Below are 25,854 nucleotides of genomic sequence, written 5' to 3' on the forward strand. Positions count from 1 at the left end.
TCGTCTAGAATATTGAGTGAACTCTTGGTTATCACTAATTGGTTCAAGAGGAGAAATATCACTTTGATCATCTTGCTCAACGTTACATTCTTCATTCTTTGAGACTAAATCAAATAGAAAGGAATACTCATCTGTTTCTCAGTTGCTTTGGTTTCAAATGGACTTTCATTTTCTAAGAAGGATACGTTTCTTGAGACATATAATCTGTTATTTCTAAAGTCAAAACATTTATAACCCTTTTGATGACTTGGATATCCTAAGAAGACACAAGGAATAGCTCGAGAGGAAAGCTTATCATTTTTATCTGAGAATACAAAACATTTGCACCCGAGTACCCTTAACCTCGAGTAATCAGGATTTTGTTTAAGAAGCTTTTCGATTGGAGAAATATTATTTAATGACGAAGAGGGCATCCTATTGATGAGATAAACAACAGTTAAGGCTGCTTCAGCCCAGAAAATTTTTGGTACTTAATGTGATATGAGGAGGGTTCTTGTTGTCTCAATAATGTGCCTATGCTTTCTTTCAACTAGGCCATTTTGTTGAGGAGTGTAGGGACATGACCTTTGATGTATAACTCTATATTGATTTAAATAATCTTTGAATTCCTTTGATAAGAATTCTCCTCCTGAATCGGTACGAAATATTGAAATATCCTCTTTAAACTGATTTTTGACCATATTATGAAAGATTTTAAAATGCGAGAAGACTTCAGATTTATGTTTAAGAAAATAAATCCAAGTGTGTCGTGTAAAGTCATCTACAAAGATAACATAATAAACAAACCCACCTTTTGATATAATTGTTGCAGGAGCCCAAACATCAGAATGAATAAACTCAAGTGGTCTTGTAGAAACAAAAGTTCTTTCTGGAAAATGTAATCTTTTCATTTTTCTAAGAATACAATTTTCACATGTAAAAGTTTCAAAATTACAAAAAATTTTCATGTTCGGAAAGTGTTGAATCTTGGATATACAAGGATGTCCAAATCTTTTGTGCAAAAGATCCAAATCCAATTTTTGAACATTGCAACACAGTGTACTCTTGGGAAAATCCATAAAATCCATGTAGTATAAGCCTCATTTTCTATGGCCTTCCCCAATCAGCTTCCCTGACTGGTGATCCTGTACTCGACAATCATGAGAGGAGAAGGAAACATTACACCCATGATCAGTTAACTGAGATACAGATAAAAGGTTTAAACTAAGTTTGAGAATATATCTAATTTTTGGAATACGAAATTTGTTTGAGTTTTGAGAAGAATTTTTAAAACATCATATTCCCTTAATCTCAAGAGGAGGGCCGTCGGCAATCAAAATGTTTGAACCACTTGAGTTATGATATTGAGACAATAATTCTATGTTAGGGGTCATATGAAAAGATGCACCAGAATCAAGAAGCCAAAGAGGTTTACCTGGATCGAAGATGCTTACTCAAGAGACCACAGCTCCGGCAGATTGGGAAGCTCCTTTAAGAAGTGGTTGAAGTGCCTCCACTAGCTGAGATAACAACATGCTTCCAATAGATGTTTCTTTTGTCTCTTGCTGGGCTTCAACAGTAGCAACCTTCTTTTCATAAGTCTTCTTTAACTTTGGGCAGTGCGTCTTGACGTGCCCAGGTTCACCACAATAATAACAAATTACTTCTATTCTTTCCACCTTACTTCCGTATTTCTCATCATATGTTCTTCCAAAATGTGGAGGTTTATATGCACGAACATGATTCCCTGGTCTTGAAACAGCTAAAACTGAGTCATCATCATTTTTTGAGATTCTTTTCTGCAGTCGGTTTTCTTCCATACTCAATTCTTCAATTGTGTCCTCAATAGAGGGAACCTTCCCTCAATGAAGAAGAGCGGACTTGGTTGTCTCAAATTCCGGTCTTAAACCATTAATAAATTGAAAAAAATGCTCCGCATTTATTTGATTTTGTCGAAGCTCTATATCTTGTGGACAATGCCACTTTGGTTCAAGGAGAGCCAATTCTTCCCATAGCTCGGACAAGCTATTATAGTATTCTCTAATACTTTTATCTCCTTAAACCATATTGCGAACCTTTTCTTGAAGATTACATATATGGGCAACATCTTTAAGAGAATACATTCTCTTGAGATAGTCCCAAGAATCATTAGCGTATTTAAACTTCGCAAAGCTTGAACACTTCTTTATATCCACACTAGAAATGAGCCAAGACATAATCTTGGCGTGACCCATTCTCCATTCTTTCTACTTTTTCTCATAAGTGGAAACGGCTTTAACTTTTTCTACCTCCGAAAGAAGTATTTTTTTTCCTTCTTCTTTAGTGAGCATTAGTTTAGGTTCCTCATCGGTTCCATCCACTAATCCCTATAGCCCCTTTCCCCAAATGAGGTGCTTCATGATAGAAACCCATGTTATATAGTTAGAATCATTGAGTTTTATGGGCTTAATGGTGACATTATCATTGTCATCCATTTTACAAGTTTAGGAAAGGAAGAAGGAGAGAAGAAGGAAAGAAAAAGAAAGAAGTACACCACCACAAGAAGCAAAAATATCTAGTCTTCCAAGCTTCCAAGGCTCCACGCAACTAGCCCTTCAAAGAGGCTTCTTTCCTTTGAGAAAAACACAAACGACACACTTCCCAATGCACAAGAAGAACTATGGACTGATTGCTTCTATCGACCTTGCTTTGATACCATGAAAGAATGTAGCAATCCCTAACAAGGATTGTTTCTTCAACACTCACAAAGATGATTTATGAAACAAAGGCATTTACACAAAAGAGCTCACACTCATACACATTACCCAAAAGAGGGTATACATAAAATGAAGAACAAGATTTCATAAACTTGGGAGAGAACTCCCACAAAAAAATAAAGAACAAAGAATGCTTTACAAGGGAAACAACCCCATATTTATAGAAGGGGAGAGGAGCCACAAGGGAGTCATTGGACTCCCAATGGCTCTATTGGAGCTTCACCTTCTTGACTTGGTCAAAAAGACCTTTTTGACTAGTCAAAAAGGTGAAGCCTAAAGGTGTCCTAAAAATAGATTTTAAGTGAGTTCTAGTTGGGTTTAAACTAGAACTAAACTAACTAAAAAAAAGGAAAACATTACAAGGGATTACATGAGCTGTCCATGAGATTACATATGAGATATGAGCTGTCTATGAGATTACATATTTTAACATTGGTTAGCCAAATCCCTGTGACATAGGTTTCGATACAAACCAGTTTTAACCTTTTAAAAAGATGTTTTTCGAGAAGGGTCTTGACAGTTGACCCTTCTTGCTCTCCGTTGCAGTATAGAGAGTCCACCCATGAACCTTAGGCGACTGCCGACGACCACTGACAACCACCATCCGCCATTGGCATCCAAATTCTCTCTCTCTCTCTCTCTGCGAGGTAAGTCGAGGAGTCCTTTTCTCTCTCTTTGAGGTGAGTTGAGGAGACTCTCTCTCTCTCTCTGCTAGGTGAGCCGAGACCCTTCTCTCTCTCTCTCTTTGCCTTGTCTCTATTGTGGCCTTTGTAAAAGTATCTCCAACAAGATACTAATATCAAGACCTTAATATTCTTGATATTGAACCCACCACGAAAGCACAATAAGAACACTTTAGAACACTTGTGCACAAAAAGCACAACCCACAAATAACTCACAAATGCACAAAGGCATAAAATAATGGAATCAATTTATTGAGAACTTGGGCTTTGACTCAAAGCCATGGAAAAATACAAAGGGGAGAACCCCTATTTATAACATCACTAAAGGGGGCCTTGGAGGGGCTCCACCCATAGTCGTTGGAGCCCCTCCAACGGTCACAAATGTGACCGTTGGAGAGGGCCCAACGACTATGTTGGTGGGCCCCCCAAGGTACCTTTTAGGTACACATCCAAAAAGAAATAAAAAGAACAAAAATAAAAATAAAAATAAAAGAAATAATAATTACAGTCACATCCGAAAAGTGAATGTGCGCAAAAATAGGAAAAAGACTAAACTACCCTTATGACAAAATAAATAGAAATATATATTTTATATATATATTTGAGTAGATACATATACATATATATTAATATATGTATATGTATTACCATATATATATAAAATATATATATTACATTATATGATTAATGTACATAATTTAACACCCCCCCTCAAACTTAGGGCAGGATGACCGAGAGTTTGCTAAGAAGGAAGTTGAAGCGCGGAGCACACAAGGCTTTAGTGAAGAAGTCTGCCAACTGATACTCGGACGTGACATATGGAAGGTCAATGATTCCTTGGAGATACGCCTCCCGAATATAGTGACAGTCCATCTCGATATGTTTAGTCCGCTCATGAAAAGTGTGATTTTTAGCAATATAAATCACACTTTTGTTGTCACAGCAAAGCTTGGTAGGCCCTTCAATTTTGATTCCCATATCTTCCAGCAACTGATGAATCCAAACAATTTCCATGGTAGTAGTCTCCATGGCACGATATTCAGCTTCAGTTGATGATAGAGATACCTTTTGCTGCTTCTTGCATCTCCATGGGATCAGTGAGTCTCCTAAGAAAACACAAAAACCAGTGGTGGAGTGACGGTTATTTGTGTCACCTCCCCAATCAGAGTCAGTATAAGCAATTAATTTTAACTCAGAACAGGAAGACAAAAAAACTCCCTTATTAATAGTGTGCTTTAGGTATCTCACGACACGCAAGATAGCACCCATGTGAACAGAAGTTGGTGCATGCTGAAATTGGCTTGCCGTATGCACCGCATGTGAGATATCTGGTCTGGTGATACTTAGATACATCAACGAGCCTACTAGTTGCCTGAAGGGAGTAGGATCGGAGAGAGGAACACCATCATCAATCTTCATTTTTGCTCCTACTATAGCAGGAGTTTCACAAACTTTATCATCTGTAATACCTGACCTGTCAATAATCTCAGATGCAAGCTTAGTTTGAGACAAAAAATACCCTCTATGAGAGTATGCAACCTCAATACCCAGAAAATAAGTTAAGAAACCCAAATCAGACATTTCAAACTTATCCTTTAATATGGACTTTATGCTTTTAATCCCTTTAGAATCACTCCCAGTAATAAGCATGTCATCCACATATAGCAACAGAATAACAATCCCTGCATTAGACTTTCTAACAAACAAAGCAGTGTCAGTAAAGCATGATGAAAAACCATTATCTAACATCACAGAGTTAAACCTATCATACCAAGCTTTGGGAGCTTGTTTTAAACCATACAGTGCTTTCCGAAGACGAAGCACTTTCCCTTTAGGATACTCTATTCCAGGAGGAGCATCCATATATACTTCTTCGTTTAGGTCTCCGTTTAAAAACGCATTCTTAACATCCATCTGATAGATGTTCCATTTGTTTATTGAAGCAACAGTTATAAGACATCGGACGGTGACCATCCGAGCAACGGGGGCAAAAGTCTCCTCATAATCAATCCCATATTTTTGACCATACCCTTTTGCAACTAAGCGGGCCTTATATCTCTCAAGAGACCCATCACACTTAGTTTTGACTTTAAACACCCATCTACACCCTATTGCTTTCTTATCTTTAGGAAGGTCTTGAAACTCCCAGGTTTTTGCTTTCTTTAGGGCTTCAAGTTCATTGTTCATAGCAACTATCCATTCTGGGTATTTACGTGCTTCCTCAAAATCCCTAGGTTCTATGTACGAGTGAATGGCGCTTAGACAGGCTCTATATTTTGGTGAAAAAGACTCATATGAGATGAACCTAGAAGGGGGTTTTCTTGATCTTTCGGTCCTACGAAGATTTCCTTCACTTGAAGGGGTAGACTCACTATCATATCTTTCGAGGGCACTTCTAAAAGTACTCCTATCTCTATGAGAGTAGGTTATAGGATCCCTATGTGGTTCTTCATTAATGGGTTGATCAGTATGAGTTTCAACATTTAGATTTGTTTCATCATCGCTCGTATCATCATCTTCAGTTAATAAATCAAACAGAAAAGAATAATCTATATTCTCATCATTAGTTTCAAGTTTTTCGAAACCACTAACATTTTCCAAGAAGCTTACATTTCTGGAAACATAAAGTTTATCACTCTTAACATCATAACAGCGAAAACCTTTATGAGTTTCAGAGTAACCAAGAAAGGCACAAGGAATGGCCTTAGGGGAGAGTTTGTCATTTTTATCAGTAAGGACAAAACATTTACATCCAAAAACCCTTAACCTGCTATAATCAGGTTCTTTTTCGTATAATTTTTCAAACGGAGAAATCTTGTTCAAGTTTTTAGATGGAAGTCTATTTATGAGATAGACAGAGGTAAGAGCGGCCTCCGCCCAGAGTTTTTTCGGTATATTTTGAGAAATGAGCAAAGTTCGAGTGGTTTCAATAATATGCCTATGTTTCCGTTCAGCTAACCCATTTTGTTGGGGGGTTTTGGGACAAGATTTTTGATGAAGAATTCCATAGTTTTCAAGATAGCTTTTAAATTCATTGGAAAGGTATTCGCCACCCGAATCAGTTCTAAAAATTTTCAAATTTCCATTGAATTGATTTAAAACCATCATATGAAATGTTTTGAAAGTTGAAAAAACTTCATATTTATGTTTAAGAAAATATATCCAACTAAACCTAGTGAAATCATCCACAAAGATAACATAGTACGAAAAACCTCCCTTGGATATCACCGGAGCGGGACCCCATACATCGGAGTGAACGATTTCAAAAGGTTTTGTTGTAAACATGGATCTTTGAGGAAAAGGAAGACTTCTCATTTTTCCAAGAATACATTCATTACAAACAAAATTTTCATTACAAAGATGCTTAACAAAAGGCAAATAAGAGATTTTAACAATGTTGGGATGACCCAATCTCTTATGCCATACATGAATATCTTTGTTTTGAGCAACATTACAAAATTGATTCTTGGGAATTTTAAGAAAATCAACATAGTAGAGGTCTCCTCTCTTAGAGCCTTCCCCAATCAATTTCCCGAACTGGCGATCCTGTATCCAACATTTATTAGAAGAGAACTTTATATCGCAACCATAGTCCGAGAGTTGAGAAACGGAAAGTAAATTTAAGTTTAGTTTTGGAATAAGACGAATTTTTGGGATAAAAAAATCTTGTTTTTCAAAATTACCCATTCCTTTAATTTCAAGAGGGGTTCCATCCGCGGTTGAGACAAAAGATGGAAGGCGATTTTTAGAATAATTAGAGAGAAAACAATGACTTAGAGTCATATGAAACGAAGCACCAGAATCAAGTAGCCAAGATGTCTTACCAAGAGAGGAAGAAGATGACATGGCGGCTCCAGAAGTGTCTCCTTTGAGAAGAGGTTGAAGAGCATCCATAATTTGATGAAGCGAAAGAGGTTCGTTCGATGTTGAAGGCCGTTCCTCCGATTGAGATGCTAAAGCCGCGGCGAGGAATTTCTTCCATTTAGGACAATTGGGTTTGATATGTCCCGGTTCTTTACAAAAATGACAAGTTAATTTGCTATAATCTCTCTTGCCATATCGATTATTTTGCCCTTGATTTTTGAAATGGGGCGGTTTGTAGGTCTTCAAATTATTACCGGGTCTTGACACGGCATTGACCACTTCATAGTCATTTTGAGAAGGTGTAGCAAGAATGCTTGGGTTATTTTTACTAATCCCCATACGTGTTTCCTCACCACTTAGCTTGGTGATGACATCTTCAATAGATGGGGAGGTAAAAGCCGATAGAAGGGAGGACCGAATTTGCTCAAATTCGGGTCTAAGACCATTTAAGAAGTTGAAGAAACGATCTTCCTCAAGTTGTTTGTGCCTTAACTCAATAGCTTCTCCACTCCATTTTGGTTCGAGCATGGCAAGCTCGTCCCAAATAGATGATAATTCAGCAAAATATTCTCGAATAGATAAATCATTTTGTTGAAGAGTCAAGGCTTTCTTTTGGAGGTAGTATTTGTGAGACAAGTCTCTTGACGTATACATTTTTTCAAGGTATAACCAAGCTTCGGAGGCCCTTTTAAATTTGATGATGTTGGCATTGATCTTGGTTTCAACGGACGAAAAAATCCAAGACAATATTTTGAAGTTCTTCATTTCCCACTCATCATGCCTTTTGGAATATTCTTCTAAGGCCTTTTGTCTATCTTCTCCTTCAAGAATTTTGATTTCCCCTTTCTCTATAATAGAAAGCTTGGGTTCGGGTTCCGATATGGATCCTTGAACATAACCCAAAGACCTTTCCCTTTGATGTGGGCTTCTATGTTGCCGGCCCAAACATGGTAGTTTGAACCACTAAGTTTAAAACCAAGGGAGAAGTGGGAGTCTTTTTCACCCATTATGGAGAAGAGAAGATGAAAAATAAAGCGTACCTTAACGGATTTTCAACCTTTTCTTGACAAAAGTTGCTTCTAAAATATTGCCCGGAGCAAATGCTTTACTCAAAAACTTCACTAGCTTGAGGGCACGATTTTTGAGGTGCTTCGCAAGAGGCGAGATACACGATCTTCTTTCTCCCAACGAGGCTCTGATACCATGTAAAAGTATCTCCAACAAGATACTAATATCAAGACCTTAATATTCTTGATATTGAACCCACCACGAAAGCACAATAAGAACACTTTAGAACACTTGTGCACAAAAAACACAACCCACAAATAACTCACAAATGCACAAAGGCATAAAATAATGGAATCAATTTATTGAGAACTTGGGCTTTGACTCAAAGCCATGGAAAAATACAAAGGGGAGAACCCCTATTTATAACATCACTAAAGGGGGCCTTGGAGGGGCTCCACCCATAGTCGTTGGAGCCCCTCCAACGGTCACAAATGTGACCGTTGGAGAGGGCCTAACGACTATGTTGGTGGGCCCCCCAAGGTACCTTTTAGGTACACATCCAAAAAGAAATAAAAAGAACAAAAATAAAAATAAAAATAAAAATAAAAGAAATAATAATTACAGTCACATCCGAAAAGTGAATGTGCGCAAAAATAGGAAAAAGACTAAACTACCCTTATGACAAAATAAATAGAAATATATATTTTATATATATATTTGAGTAGATACATATACATATATATTAATATATGTATATGTATTACCATATATATATAAAATATATATATTACATTATATGATTAATGTACATAATTTAACAGCCTTGGGGGCCATAAATTTCTTTTTTTTGTCTAGACTAATGGGGTTTCCCACTTCCCCTATATCGTAGTGTGCATGATGCACACTATTGGGGGGGTTGTTGTCCACAATCCACACAATCCCACACTACACACACAAACATGGTACACAAAATGATGAAACCCCCCCAAGAGTGTGTGCAGTTGTTAGATCCCGAACTCCCATGGAGGACGGTCTTACAGATTTTGGCGAACTGGATATGAGGCATGGCTCTAGAGAGAGGCGCACACCACGAACAGAGGGCATGCAACGTTGGGGGAGAGAGAGTCGTCTCTCCTGGTCGGCTACATAGTGAAGCGTGAAGTAGATGAGGGATTGATGACAAGAGGGAGAAACGACATTCCTTCCGACCCGATGATGGGCGTAGAAGAGAGGCGAGGTAGAAACACGAACCAGAAATGAAGCTTAGAGAAATCTTTGAATAAACTTAATTAAAAATAAACTAAGTAGGGTATATCTATTTATAGATTTATAAGAGGGAAAAAGGGTAAAAATACACACAATTTTCACCCTAGAGAGGACTCTAGGGGGCTCGACCAGAGTCCCAGCTTGGATATGACTCCAGACTGGGCAGGTCTTCTCTAGGAGTCTTGGGAGAAAGGGAAACTCCCTCTGCGCAGTTTCAGCTGGGCGGGTCCTGGATGGAGTGGATCTGGTTGGTCGAACCTGGAGTAGGAAAAGGGTCTGTAACAAACCACCCTCTCGAACTCGCCTTGCCCTCAAGGCGAGAACTTTGGTACTTAAGCTGTTAGCTAGTTTTCGTCCTCTTTTTCCAATCTCGTTTCACCTTGTGGGTTATGAGTCCACAATATGGAATCAGATCTCGGAGCTGCTCTATAAACTGAATGAACCAAGCATGACCTACCCCAACATGCGTACTGAAGCCAAAAACATTCTTTCCGATCCAACCAAAGTCATATGAGAGGTCTCCAAAATGAAATGGGTCAAACGGATCTGGAGTAACTAGTTGAGACAAATTCTAGATCCATTTTGAAGGAACTTGATTTGGTCCAGATAAATTAAAGGTATGGAGCACATTTGGGTTGGATAATATGGGTTTGGGAAGGGCTTGAATTTTGTTAGAAAATTGGACATGGGGAGGTTTTGGGATTGGATTTAACAAGCTCAAGTTTGGGTCCTTTTTAAGGTTTTCATGGACGAGGATATGGGGGTCTACGGTGGGCTTAGGAGGGTCCAATATAGGAGACTTGGATTCAAGACATGAGTTTGAATCCAAATCTTTTTGAATTGGATTTGGGTTTTGAGGAAGGTCTTGTTGCTCGGTAGAGGCAACAATCGGCAATGTCATATCAACACTCATTTTGCACACAACTGAATCAAGCTCTTGCTGCATTTCAATGCACCCACAATAACCATTGAAGGATTGTGCTTCAACTATGCCTTCGAAGAATGATGCAAGATTCGCATCATGCAAAACTAGATCCATTTTATGACAATCTTCACATGGTCTCGCGAAAAACAATGGAAGATCTGCAAAATAAATGATCCAATCTAGATTCATTCTTTTCCTTTGCTTAACGAATTCGCCTAGCCATTCTGCCATATCTTGCAAGGCATTGACTATCTTGCACCACAATTAATTCATCTTTACTGCACCCTCTAAGTCAAGTGCTGCTTGCCTACAAGACATGATGTTGGTTCGAAGTTTTGGGTGGTGCAGAGGAATAAGCTAGGGTTTAAGGGGGGCTTTGGGTTTGGAATATCAGGTATGTAAAAGTAATTTTTGGGGGATTTTTTCAGAGTTTCCTAAGACCAGATTAGTTTGTTTCTTGGTTAGGTCATGGCGTTACAGGTTCAGTCGATTTTCTGGGTTCTGATAGGCTTCAAAGATCGGACCAAATTTCAGCGATCTAGATGAATTTTCGGGATCTGTAAATTGGGTTTGAAAGTTAACAGATGTACATTCCTAGGGTAAAAATTTCAGGATTTATGGATTTAGAATTAGGCCTAGGGAATTTTTTGAAGTTTAAAAACGTTAAGTCATCAGGATCCAAATGTTGAATATGACAGGTTTTGGTAAAATGACGATATCTAAAGATCAGGATTTGATTTTTTTGATCTGTAAATTGAGTTCATTTTAGGACCTATAGGACTAACTAGGGTGATTTTTTTGGGATTTTTAGGGCTTTCAAACTTCCAAAATGATTTTTTGAAAATCGAACTTGGATGCGGGCCTGAGAAAAAATTTAGCCACACGACTACCAAGCCGCCGAGACTGTCTTTCGGCTCTTGGTGACAAATAAAAATGTCCTAGAGGGCGTGAATCAACTCGCATCCTCCGGATTCGGGGGTAGATCAACGTTGGGTCTGATCTAACTTCACTCACGATAAAAATCAGATGCAACTAAATAGAATATGTTTCGAAAAATAAATACAGGCATCAAATCGAACTTGTATGAAAACCTTGAAGGGTGTGGACCCTTGTTGCGTTGTCTAATGTAGTGAACTTGGTCGGCGTAGGCCCTAGAACGATGCTCTGATACCACTGTTAGAACCCAAACTCCCACGGAGGACGAATCTACAAATTTCGGTGAACTGGACATGAGACACGACTCTAGAGAGGCATGCACTACGAGCAGAGGGGGTGTGCAATGTTGGAGGGAGAGAGAGTCGTCTCTCCTGGTCAGCTACATAGGAAAGCTTGAAGTGGATAGGGGGTCAATGGCAAGGGAGAAAAAAGGCGTTCCTCTGAGTCGATGATGGACGTGGAAGGCAAGGAGAAACACATTGCCTCAGAGAACAAGAACACAAATCAAGAATAAAGCTTAGAGAAATATTTGAGTAAACTAAACAAGATACATCTATATATAACTTTATAGGAGGGAAAATTAATAAAAGTACAAACACACTCTCACCCTGGATGGGATTCTAGGGGGGCATCCCAACATAGTCCCAACCTAGATAGGACTCTGGGTTGGACAAGTTTTTCTGGAGAGTCCTGGGAAAAAGGGGACTCCCTCTGTGCAGTCCCAGTTGGGCGAGACTTCAGCTGGGCAGGTCTTGGGTTGGGGCGGATTCTTCTGGTCGGACCTGGAGCAGAAAAGATTATGTAGCAATCCACCCCTCTAAAACACGCCTTGCCCTGAAGGCAAGAACTCCGAGCAATGCCGCAACCATTCATCCTCAACCTCTAGATATGGACAATGGCTGGACTTTCTTGCTTTCCTTCAGACCCAGTGTGCAACTCAGCCTCGAGTATGGTCCGCTTTCGTTTCTTCCAATTTCGCTTGACTTCTAAGAGCCCCGAAGGAAACACAACTTCCAAAGGATGCAGATCAATCAAATACTGATCCAGCGAAGCTGGCAGTGGAAAGATGCAGTTTGTTAATGTTCCAAATAAAGAAAGTGGCAGGTGCATAACAACCCTAAATGGATCCACTTGTAGTTTATGATCAAGATTAGCAAGATCAAACTTTAGCGACTTTTGGATCTACTTTAAGTAAGGGGGAGGTGGACCCAGGTCCAAAACCGATGGCAACTGATTCAGGGTTTGAGAACCGGTAATGACCGGGTTAGAATTGGTTTGGGCCAAGGTTTGATAGACGGTCACAAACGGGTAGGCTGTCGAGCGCTATCTCATCCTCTTTTGTCGTTCTTCGTTAAGAGGGAGAGGGATCTCCCATAGGGTTGGGCGGCGGGGCAGGTCCTGTCGAAGCTAGATGCTGACTCCTCGTAGTTGCGTGGGTCAAAGACGTGGACAGTGAGGAGTGATCGAAACTCTAGGTCTTTGGGGCCTCGTTGTCGTGGAAACAAAGGTTCTTGAACTGGGCGATGGCTGCCCTCCGACCGTAGTCACTGCCAGGGGAGTCGTCGGAGTTTTTAGGCAACTTCATGATGGTTGACGTTGGGGTATGGTCGGCTCCCTTTGGGGTTAATTGAGAGGAAGAATAAGGAGGGAAAGGGAGAGCCGACTTGGGTGGCTTGATTGGATGGTTAACCACCTTGGGTGGCTTTGGTTAGAGACAACGTTAGAGCCTGCTCTTGAGCTCATCGTACAATGTCATCAGATTCGACCTGGCATCCTCCAGGATTTTGGACTTCATGGTTTGCTGGAAAGACTTGGTGCACATCTGCACCCATTGAAGTTTCCATCTAATGTCTCGCAAAATTTCTAATTTTGAGGTTCTGAATTCATCATTGATTCATGCTTGCAGCAACTCAGGGGCCTTTCGAGCACGTTCATTTACTTTTCCATGGAGCTCCTAAGAGGGTTCCTTAATTGCGATACGAAGCAAACCCAACCACCATAACAAGTCGCTTAATGACTCCAGGAGACAATGAAGGTTTGTTGTCACCCTACTGTTCCACTTGTCAATTGGATTGATGCGAGCCAGAAATTTTGTGCATAGTTCGCTAACCATATCTTGAGCTTGCATCATCTTAGGGCCCTTTAGAGTTGCTACAGACTAGGGTTTAATAGGGCTCATCTTAAATACAAATAGGTAAAGAAAAGGGAGGGAGAAAAGGTATTCCCTCCACGTCGGTGATGGATGTGAAAGAGAAGCTAGAGAGAAACATGTCTCTTTAGAGAACAAGAACACAAATCAAGAATGAAGCTTAGAGAAATCTCTAAATAAACTTCATTAAAGATAAACTAAGCAGAGTATATCTGTTTATAGATTTACAAGAGGACGAAAAGGTAAAAATACACAATTCCCATCCTAGAGATAACTTTAAGGGGGGTGTCCCACCAGAGTCCCAGCCTGGGCAGGACTCTAGCTAGGCGGGTCTTGGTTGGGGCGGATCTAGTTGGTCGGACCTGCAACAGGAAAGGGTCCGTAACATCAGTGTAGGGTTTTCCTATAATTTATAGGATTTTTTTACCTTTTTTTCTTTGTAATCGTTAAGTATGTAGTGTGCAGTGTGTAGTTTTGCACAACTTGGGATGTTTGCATAATTTTGTACAATTTGCTGCGTGGAGTTTCATTATTTGCATTCACATTGTAGAAAACATAGTGTTATATTCAATATTTAAAGCACAATTAAAAAACACTAAAAAAATTTAGGTCATAACTCATCTGAGTTACTAAGTCAACCTGTGATTCAGGAGTCGGGCGATCCGAGTCCGAGTCATGGGTTTGCCAACTTTGATCTTCTTGCAACATGAAGGATTCTTTACTTGAATGTTTGGACATTTCGGGAAAAAATATCTTGCAATTCTTCACTAGTAAAGTCAATATTTTGCAGTTCTTCATGATAGCAGCATAAACAAATAGGAAGATTACTATTTTTCTAATTTTGATATGATTGCACCGATAAGCATGAAGTGCCAAGTATATAGATAATTTCTTGTCAGAGTGACTAGCTTATTAGAATGGAGATCTAAATAATCAACAATTGTTTACTAAGAATCTATCTTTTATGTTTTTCTTCTTTTTATTTAGAAGCTTCTTTTGCTGAAAGATTAGTTTGACTTTGACTGGGATTGTGACAGGTCCTTTTTAGTTGTGTTGGCTACTATGTCACCTGGGTACGGGTGCGGGTGCGGGTACGGATGCGAAGGGTATGACATGGCAATTGCAAAAACTGTGGGGTACAAGGACACTGTTATATATATATATATTAAATATCACATAAATATAAAATAAATTCAAAATAAACTGAATATAATCTAAATACATATGTTATATCTAAAATATATATTATATACTGAAAATATGAAGTTATAAACTGAAAATATAATTATAAATTATAAATTGAATACAAACTTGTATGTACGAAGGGTAAAATGGCGTGTCCGGGTGTCGCCGCATGTCGATACGGGGATATACGTGTTGACACGGATACGGAGGGCAAAATGGAGTGTCCGGGTACCATAGGTTGGCTATTGGTATTCATCAAGAAAACCCATGTTGTAGTTGACTTTGAGAAATAGGTGCCACAACATTTAGGATCAAATATGGTCAATAAGCCATAGACAAAGTTGATAGAAACTGGAATTTCTTACGTACCACAGCATTTATGATTTAGGTCAACGAGTCATGGGAAAAGTTGATGGGAATTGGAATTTCTCACATCTAGGATGGGACTTGGTTCTTTTAGTTGATCATTCATTTTCAAATGAGTCTGGAGTGAAACCTTATCAATAGAAATCCTGGATAAGGTCCGAAGACCTTGAGGTGTCTAATAGGGCATCAACCATTTCTTTAATTGTTGAACCTGTGTTCTGTTTTACCTCTTTCATAATTACTGTGGTTGTTTCTGAACATGAAATAATTCCAATTCTAGCTAATTCCTGGATTTTGTCTGTATTTTTTCTCATGTTCTGAGTGGAGTTACTTGCCTTTTTCTCTATAGTTTTCTTGTAGCAGCGTGACTTTGTTTCTTAACTTCTGTCAGTTGCCTTGTTTCTTTTTTGCAGATACTCAGTGACTTGGATGGAATCTGTACCCTCACACAGATCAAGTATCTGCACTCAGAACATGAGATTCCATCCATGTCATCCTCACACAATGCAGTAGGGACTGTATAGTTTTCTCATGCTCACACAAAATACTCTCGTTATTAGTCCATCCTGCTTCCTGTTTCTTGTCAGCCCACAGTCCCATAGACTGATTAAATGTGTGCTGGCTTCCCTACTGCATTGCTGAGGATGACTGGTTCCGAGAGTATTTTGTGTGAGCATAAATAAAAAACAGATCTGTTTCTTCTTTTTTCTGTTTGATCATACCCCTTGATTCACAATTTCATGCCTTGATAGCTTGAGAAGCCTGGAGAGATCGATTATTAGGAATCAGGTTGGTATTCTAATGATTGCAACCAAGAATCCAAGAAGAAACTAGTCAAATAGTATTTAAATTGATTGATTGATAGAGTTTATGACAGCAGTAACATGAATGTCAATGATGATCTTTCTCACACTGACCCCTCTACTTCCGCCACCAACATGATCATCACTTCATATCAAAGCTGGAAAGCTAAAAGAATTATATGGCCCATGAGAAAGCTGGAGCAGTTTGGTCCCCTGTGTGGTGTGTGTATACGTGCCATATTTAAAATAAATCTTCCTTCCTGTTTGATAGCAGTGTTACTGGAAATATTCTGGGAAGGCCATCTAATGAAACTAAAGTGATAGGTTGTGAAGTATCTTGTTCTATTCAATGCAAGTTTCTTTTCAGGAAGTTCTGTTATGCCGGTCTTGTCTATTATGTGTATTCCCATCATTCACCCCTACTAACATATCTCATGGTAGACACATACCCTTCCACATTTTTTGGATAATGATGCAGGACAAAGATTGTGCTGTATCTATTGTTTTAAGTCTGATCTGGACGATAAGATGTATGATAAACAAATGCTTGGCCTATTAATTGCTTGAAGATATTATATGTTCTTTTAGCTTGTATTTCATATTTTGGGCAATTGGTTTTGGATCTTAATAGTTCATATCCATTTTGGCACAAATATCTTTTGAAAGTCTTACTGTAATCTTTTATTAGATCAGGACTATTGCAAGCACGTTATCAGATGCATATGGGACATTGATGGACGTTGTTCAGCTACTTGTCATTGTGTAAAACCCTGGTCTGTTAGAGAGGATGGCTTTGGGCGGACTGGTCCAAGCATAACCCTGATTTCAGCTTTGGAGGTAGAGATGTGCACATGCTCGTCATGAACATGTACAGCATAGTGTCGTGCGATCAGCTATGTATTCATCTGTTCATTTTTGAACGATTGCACTGTAAAATGATGGATCTTTGTATAAGAGTGGTGGCATCTTTGTTAACAGCATAGAATGATATTATGCTGTTTAACTTGATTATTTATAATCGTACATCGATGATATTGGTACATTAGTAAAAAAAAAGAGCAGAATGTAATGTTCTGTTATATTGAAATCCACCACTAACAGTTATTTTATGTATGAATCCTTGTCACTATCCATGATCAAATCACAAATGGCTTCTACTCGCTAATACAGAGAATAAGGACCTTCATTCCTATCATCATTTATTTCGTTGCAAGTGTTTGGTGTAAAGAGAGACTAACTGTAACCCGAAGTAAATCTGTTTATGTACGTGTAGAAGGCTTGGCGGATATTCTTTCTTTTTTCAATCTGTTTATGTGCATCTAGAGAACAATTTTATGAAACTTTGGTTGTTGGATATGACTAGGTTCAATCTGTTTGTTTGTGTCAACAGAGTTTGCTTTGGAACCAGGTGGAACCAGACTCACACCACAACAAAGCAGTGGATTAACGATGACCTCATTCCGTCGCTAACCCTCATTCTGTCGCTAACTGGCTTAGCGACGAAGAGGCGACAGACAACTGACATCGCGAATTTTTTGACGCTAACTGGTGGTTGAAAAATTCTGTCCCCAGTTTCGTCGCTAATTGCGATGGAATAACGAACAACGTATTTTGTCGCAAATCTGCCGGTACTAAACGACGACCTCGGCTTGGCGACGGATGTAAATCTGTTGCTAAATTATATGTATAGCGATAGATATATCCGTCGCTAATCCGTCACAAACTTGAAAAAATAAAAAAAAATTATTTGAAAATTAAATATTGAGAATGCTACAATTTATATTTCCTGTACAATTTATATTTTCTGTAAATAAAAAACAAAGTACACATAAAATTTCATATAAAAGGAATCTACAATAATTAATCGTTCCACTTTAAAATTAACATGTTTAATTATTTACAATTCAACAATTACAATTTCGAAACAAAAAAAAAATAAAACTTCTTCAACACATTAATCTAATCATCGCCAAGGTTTTGTGCGTTTTCTTGTTCATTGCCTTGATCTGTCCCTTCAGCTCCGCTACGTTGATTATCGCTAGCAGCCTACACAAGAAAAGAACAGTCAGTATTAATAAATAAAATATATTAAAATAAATTATACACTATATGTGATTCTATTATGTGCTCATATGTGTTCTAAGGCAGTAAAAAAACTTTATATGTGATTCTATCGTGCTCATATGTGCTCTAAGGCAGACAAAAAACTCTATATGTGATTCTATCATGAATGATGTGTTCTAAGGCAGTAAAAAAATTGTATATGTGATTATATCATGCTCATATGTATTCTAAGGCAGCTAGAAAAACTCTATATGTGATTCTACCATGCTCATATGTGCTCTAAGGCAAGCAAAAAGCTATATATGTGATTCAATCATGCTCATATGTGTTCTAAGGTAGTCAAAAAATTGAATATGTAATTATAGCATGCTCATATGTGTTCTAAGGCAGTCATAAAAACTCTATATGTGATTCTATCATGCTCATATGTGCTCTAAGGCAGGCAAAGCAAAAAACTTTATATGTGATTCTATCATGAATGATATGTGTTCTAAGGCAATAAAAAAACTATATATGTGATTCTAGCATGTTCATATGTGTTTTAAGACAGTCAAAAAACTGAATGTGTGATTATAGCATGCTCATATGTGTTCTAAGGCAGTTAAAAAACTGAATACGTGATTATAGCATGCTCATATGTGTTCTAAGGCAGTAAAAAAAACTTTATATGCGATTCTATCATGCTCATATGTGCTCTAAGGCAAGCAAAAAACTTTATATGTGATTATAGCATGCTCATATGTGCTCTAAGGCAGGCAAAAAACTCTACATGTGATTCTACTATGCTCATATGTGCTCTAAGGCAGGCAAAAGGTTATATATGTGATTCGATCATGCTCATATGTGTTCTAAGGCAGTAAAAAAACTGAATATATGATTATAGCATGCTCATATGTGTTCTAAGGCAGTAAGAAAAACTCTATATGTGATTCTACCATGCTCATATGTACTCTAAGGCAGGCAAAAAGTTATATATGTGATTCGATCATACTCATATGTGTTCTACGGCAGTCAAAAAACTGAATATGTGATTATAGCATGCTCATATGTGTTCTAAGGCAGTCAACAAGAACTGAATATGTTAAGGCAATCAAAGTTATATGAAATCTAACAACATGCAATATATTGCATGAAACTTTCATACCTGAGAGGGACCTGCAATCGAAGTTCCCCTGTTCAGCAAAAAAATGTTGAACTCAGCTCGGAGAACGTCGACGACAGTTTCATGGAAACAGTAACGCATTGTGTCCTTAACGATCTGGCGTATATCACCACCGAAAAGAATAGACTGCTACTTGGAGCTTATGGTGGCGGAAGAAGTCTTTGAGTCGTAACTGGAAGAAGCAATAGCATGTGAAGTGTTCATATTACTCCCAAACCCGAACACACGACCCTTTTTGGGTTCACCTGCTGCAGTCACCCATGCTGCAGGATCAAATGATGGATGCTGAGTAGCGTTATCGCCATATCGCTCTACCATCTGTTGCTCATATGTCTTCTACAAAATAATGTTTAAAGTACGCATTAATAATTAATGATAACATTATGATAACTTGCATATTGCAATAATTATTAATAGAATAAATACATACCATTGTCGTTCTCGCCTTCTCTAATACGAAGTCTCCCGTGGTCTTTCATTTATGTGTTTCAACAAACACATCCTTATATGATACAATGCCTCATTTTTCTGCTTCCTGCGAAGTTAAATGATAAAAGATTTAGTTAACAAGTTTGCAAAAATACTTATAAAATTAATATTATATATTGATGAGTTACCATTTTCTTCAGGTGGCTCCCAAATGTCTTAGATCCACCTGTGTGTAGATAGGCTTCAGACATTTTCGCTCGATTTTGTGCAGCCTTCGCAGAGTGATTTTGAAATTCATCCTCCACCCACTTATCGCACATTCCATCTCAATAATCTCTCCTGATAGTAATAGTGTCATGGCCCTTCCACTATAGTTGATCATCTATTCCGCCAGATGCTTTTTTTGCTGCAGTCTTCATAGTGTACAACATGTCTGCAAATCGATTGGCAGTCACCTTCTGCCACACCTTCCTTGCATCATTTTCCTCCACCGTAGTTGCGAAGCGATTCGAAGCCTACAAATATTTTCAGAAAGTTAGTAGACATGACTAAAATTTTTTTAAACATAAAACACATTAACTATGAGAAACAACTGTATACCATGAATGAGGACCACAATCTATCTATCACCTCTTTTGGATACTTTTTTCATTGAGCGACTGGTCCTGGTAGATGTTGACAAAGTGAATTCCTAATCTCACGTACTACTTCTTGTGGCTCAAACCTCGTGCTGCACATGAATTGGTACACAGTAAATATCAATATAAAATATTTATAAGATATGCAATAATTGAAAACAAAATACTTATAGTTGATTATCGATATACACTATTCGAATGAGTCTTCTTGTGCCAGACTGAGAAGACCCTGCTTCCTGTGTTGGCTCCTGACTTGTGTGATCAACTGGTGTAGGTGAGTCGTGTACATGCGAAACATCATCTGTAAAAAAATACGTTAGAAATTCTCAAAATGCGCATTTCAACTAATCAAGCATCCAATTAGTTAAATGATATACCTATCACAGGAGCCCGTGAAGATGAAGGCTGGGCCTGACTACTACTGGATGAGCGACCACTGTAACCTCCACGAACCATATTCTAATAAATAACATATATTATACAATACATTCAAATAATTCACATCAAGTATTACAATATATTCAAATAATTCAAATCATTCATTGCAATACATTCAAATGATTCGCAACAAGTATTACAATACATTCAAATAATTCAAATAATTCACATCAAGTATAATACAACTCATTCATTCGCATCAAGTATTACAATACATTCAAGTCATTCATATCAAGTATTACAATAATTCAAGTCATTCACATCAAGTATTACAATATATTCAAGTCATTCACATCATGTATTGCAATGCATTCAAATCATTCATATCAGGTTCTGCAATGCATTCAAATCATTCACATCAAGCATTACAATGCATTCAAATCATTCGCATCAAGTATTGCAATACAACTCATTCATTCACATCAAGTATTACAATACATTTAAATAATTCAAATCATTCACATCATTCATTGCAATGCATTCAAATCATTTGTATCAAGTATTACAATACATTCAAATAATTCAAATCATTCACATCAAGTATTGCAATAGAACTCATTCATTCGCATCAAGTATTACAATACATTCAAATAATTTAAATCATTCACATCAAGTATTGCAATGCATTCAAATAGAGGTTTGTATTACAAGATTTTGCTCACTAGCTTGAGAATTCTTCCTCGTCACTTGTTTGACTTTCATATTCTTCTTCTTCATTGTTTACCCATCCACTTGGTATATCATTTGAATCACATTCTTCTATGAATGTTTCATCAGCCAATAGAGATATGACATGCATATCATGCACAATATCGTGACCATAAGCGAAGTCATAGATATGATCTGATTGATAATAATCACTGTCTTCAGCTAACTTATCTTCCTGTAACTGATCATACTCAGGGTATAGTTTGGACTTCACCTTGCAAACTACCCACCATTCATTTCTATCTGACTTTTTTATACTCGGATATGAAGTATAATAAACTTGTTGAGTTTGCGAGACTAATATGAATGGTTCATATGTTTAAAACCTGGATTTATGATTCACCTCCACAATGCCTGATGCTTTGTCGAGTCTTGTTGCAATTGGATCAAACCAATGACACTTGAATAAAGTTACCCTGTTATTTATGCCTAAGTAAGTCAACTCTATTATTTCCTCTATAACACCATAGTAATCATGTTCATTTTCACCGTAGCTGCTACCCTTGACACACACGCTACTATTCATCGTTGATTTGTTTATACTGTAATCTTTTGTATGAAATCGATAACCATTTACGATGTACCCATTGTATCATTACACAACTTTGGTCGGACCATTTTCTAAATCACATATTCCTTGATCTTTAACATCACTATGACGGACCTACGCACAAACATAAACAATGATTGTGATCACGACCAATTAAGTAACTTAGTGTTGTTTACAAGTATAAAATTTATGTTAGTGTCTTTACCAATTGTTTGAACCACTCCATAAACTTAGTTTCACGTTCTTTTTGTACTTCTGCATTAGTGAGATGTGAAACTTCTCTTTGCAACTCCAGATCAAATCGTCTACAAACCACAAATACTTATATTACCGAATCATGTATATACGTATAGAACATAAAAGGATTTATAATTGTGTTGCGTCTACATATACTTACTCGATGTATGGGTCGATCGCTGAGCAATTAAAAAGAATATAGATGTGTGTTGCGTCTTGCTCTCGATCTGTCAAGAGCCTTGATCGGCAACTACCAAATGCATGCCCAAGTGGTTGAAATATCGACAGCTTGTCAGCTACAGTTACTTGTTCTCCATCATCGTTACGGGGCGGGCATGTATAACGTGTTTGAATGTGAGGTTCAAAGTACATAGATGAGAAATTTGAAATCTCTTCTAAAGTATACGCCTCACAAATAAAGCCTTCTACTCTTGCTTTATTACGAACCTTTTTTTTAGGTTGAACATGCATCTGGCAAAAATATGCATTTCAAATTTTAAATATCTGTCATTAAAGAGACAAATATAAAAAAACATATACATTTCAAATGGGTACATCTATTGATATTGCACAGGGCCACCAACCCTTAGTTCATATGGCAAATGTATGATCAAATATTCCATAACATCGAAAAATGCTGACAAAAATATCTTTTCTAGCAGACAAACAGTGGTGATGACAGAGTCCTCGAGATTCTTTACATCAAATATTACAAATTTCGATGCACACAATGTTCTAAAAAATTTACTCAACTCAGACAATACCCCCCATATAGGTTTGTCTAACATATCATGGAATGCTAGAGGTATCAATCGTTGCATAAAGATATGACAATCATGACACTTCAACCCATATAACTGTTCATCGTCAATCTTCACAGCTCGAGCAATGTTAGAGATATATCCATCTGGAAATCTCAATTGTCTCAACCATTGACATATATATTTTATTTGATGAGGTCCAAGCACGTAATTTGCCTTTGGTTTCAATACTTTGCTATTATACTCTTTGAGTTCCAATTCTGGTCTTTTACATATTACTTTTAAATCCATACGGGCCTTCAGATTATCCTTTATTTTACCTTTAACATTCATTACTGTATTGAACACATTATCAAACACATGTTTCTCCACATGCATCACATCCAAATTATGTCGTATCAATAGGGTCGGCCAATACGGTAGTTCCCCAAAAATAGATTTCTTCATCCAATTGTGATCCTTCCCAAATCCACGGAAGAGTGTAGGACTGCAGGCATCTGTTAATATATCTAGAAAGTATCACAATCTTCTTAGAATCTCTATGCCAGACAATCTTGTGGATGGACCTTCTATTTCAGTTGTGCCTGCTTTAAACACATTCTTTTGTCGTCGGAATGAATGGTCATTGGGTAGAAATCGTCGATGGCACTCAAACCAGCAAGACTTCCTTCCATGCATCAATCTAAAAGCTTTGAAATCCTCAATGTAGTACGGACATGTCAACTTTCCATGTGTGCTTCAACCAGATAGCATACCATATGCAGGGAAGTCACTGATTGTCCATAGAACAACGACCTTTATGTTGAAATTTTGTTTTTTGTGAGCATCATACGTGGTAACACCGTCATCCACAATACTTTTAGTTCATCAATCAATGACCTTAAATATACATCAAGATTTTAGTCAGGTGAGGTCGGACCAGGGATCAACAGAGACAAGAAAAGATTTGGACGTTTCATACACAAGCTTGGTGGAAGGTTATATGGAGTTACAAATACTGACCAACATGAGTATGGAGTTGATCTACCCCCAAATGAATTAAATCCATCTGTACATAGACCGAGTCTAACATTTCACACTTCCGTTGCGAAGTTCTGATGAGTATGATCAAAGTGCTTCCAAGCTTCAGCGTCAACAGGATGCGTGATCTTGTTTTCATCATGTCAAACTTTATTTGCATGCCATCTCATGTGTTTAGCTGTCCTTGACGACATATACAATCATTGCAATCTAGGAGTGATAGGAAAGTAGCTGAGCAACTTGTATGAAACTTCATTTGATCTCGTGCTACAATTGCCTCTTGTCTTTGGCTTGAACCGAGGATGCACACATGACGAGCATGATAGGTTGTTTTCCTGCTCCTTGAAATACAACATGCAGTGATTTGGACAAGCATCAATCTTTTTGTACCCCATACCTAGAGCGTTGACCATAACTTTCGCACGATAGAAATTTTGTGGCAATTTCTCATCTTTGGGCAACATACTCTTCACAATCATGCACAAACAGTCAAAACATGATTGACTCAAATTATACTCGGACTTCAAATTCATTAGTTGAAGAACTGCAGACAAGATAGTGTGACTCTCGCAACCGTTCCAAAGTGGCTCATCAGCATCTCTAAGTAAATCATAAAATCTACTAACTGCATCTTTTGGTGATTTTTCATCTACGACAGTTCTTACATCACTAGAACTCATAGCAGAACCTAGTTCTATTCCTGCGACATCAAATATCAAATTCATATATGGATTATCGTGCACCATATTCACCCGTGCATCAAAATTGTTTCTAAATTCTTCTCCATGAAACATCCAGTTCTGATAATCACTCACAAAACCCTTCCTGTATAGGTGATGTCTAACGCCATGAGGTTCTACAAATCGATTATTCTTACAAATCTTGCAGGAACACCTAATCCGACCTGTGGGATCCACTGTACTGACACTTGTTGCAAATTCAATAAAACTTTCAACACCATCCATATATTCATGTGATAACTCATTGTCCACTATCTTACGGTACATCCATTTACGGTTTACAGTCATTTTCTTATGATGTTACGAATAATAACCTAACCAATTAAAATCGAACCATCAGAATGCTATAATGAAGAAAATATCAAATTTATCATGCAATATATGATGTCATACAATAACAAGAATTATGATGCATGCATTGATAACTTAATATTTTCATGTGCAAACTATTAATGATACGATACAATCATTTGAAGCATGCTTTTATTATACAATTTCACATAGAAGTCATAATCAAATTGAAAGTAACTACATGCAAGCATGAATACAATTACATCAAACATTGCAATACATCGTAATTATTCATATCAAACAAATGACAAACATGTACCTACAACAAACACACTTCAATATTCCACTAACTACTATCATGCCTAGCATGGACTCCGTACTCCAAAAATAAGAACACTTCTATATTCATACATTAAAATCATGCTCAACATGATCTTCGAACTCCAACAAAGCAACCTTAAATATCAACAACTAAGTGAGTGTGTGAAAAATAAAGTGTTACATCTAATTAATTAAATAACATGTGATACGCTTGCATCACTTACTCACCACGGGTATTTACCCGATTTGCATTGTTATTGTCACTTACTTACCACGGGTGGCTGAGCACAAGCGGGTTTGGTTGAGAAATCTGCAAAAAACAATGTTTTAAAATGAAGTCACCACAAAAAAAATCAAGGCAAATGAAAACATTTTGCATAGGCCTTGAGAAGCCCAATACCCAATGACCTACCAAAACTGCAGGGGGTCGACCCCCTGACGAAAACCGCAGGGGGTTGACCCCCTGCCGGAATAGGCAAGATAGTCAACCCCCTGCCTTTCTGGCAGAGGGTCGGGGTCGACCCTCTGCCTGTTCCGGCAGGGGGTTAACCCCACCTTTCCGGCAAGGGGTTAAC

At 37.8% G+C, this 25,854-nt stretch overlaps 1 protein-coding gene across 4 annotated transcripts in view; it reads left to right on the forward strand.

The window, feature by feature from the left end:
• Nucleotides 1-16,953, forward strand: part of APPR6 (Tetratricopeptide repeat (TPR)-like superfamily protein) — a 41,151-nt gene extending 24,198 nt beyond the window's left edge. For 2 of the 4 annotated variants that reach the window (XR_016434352.1, XR_016434354.1), the window contains exon 3: nucleotides 16,614-16,953. The gene's annotated coding sequence lies outside the window, so the exon portion shown is untranslated. Of the gene's footprint in view, nucleotides 1-15,530; nucleotides 15,607-16,608 lie in introns of those variants that run through there. The other 2 variants (XR_016434353.1, XM_090017771.1) reach the window with 2 other exon arrangements.
• Nucleotides 16,954-25,854: the final 8,901 nt, after the last annotated feature.

This window comes from Nuphar pumila, chromosome 9 (genome assembly GCF_984573655.1).
Source record: "Nuphar pumila chromosome 9, dmNupPumi1.hap1.1, whole genome shotgun sequence".
Classification (NCBI taxonomy): Eukaryota; Viridiplantae; Streptophyta; class Magnoliopsida; order Nymphaeales; family Nymphaeaceae; genus Nuphar; species Nuphar pumila.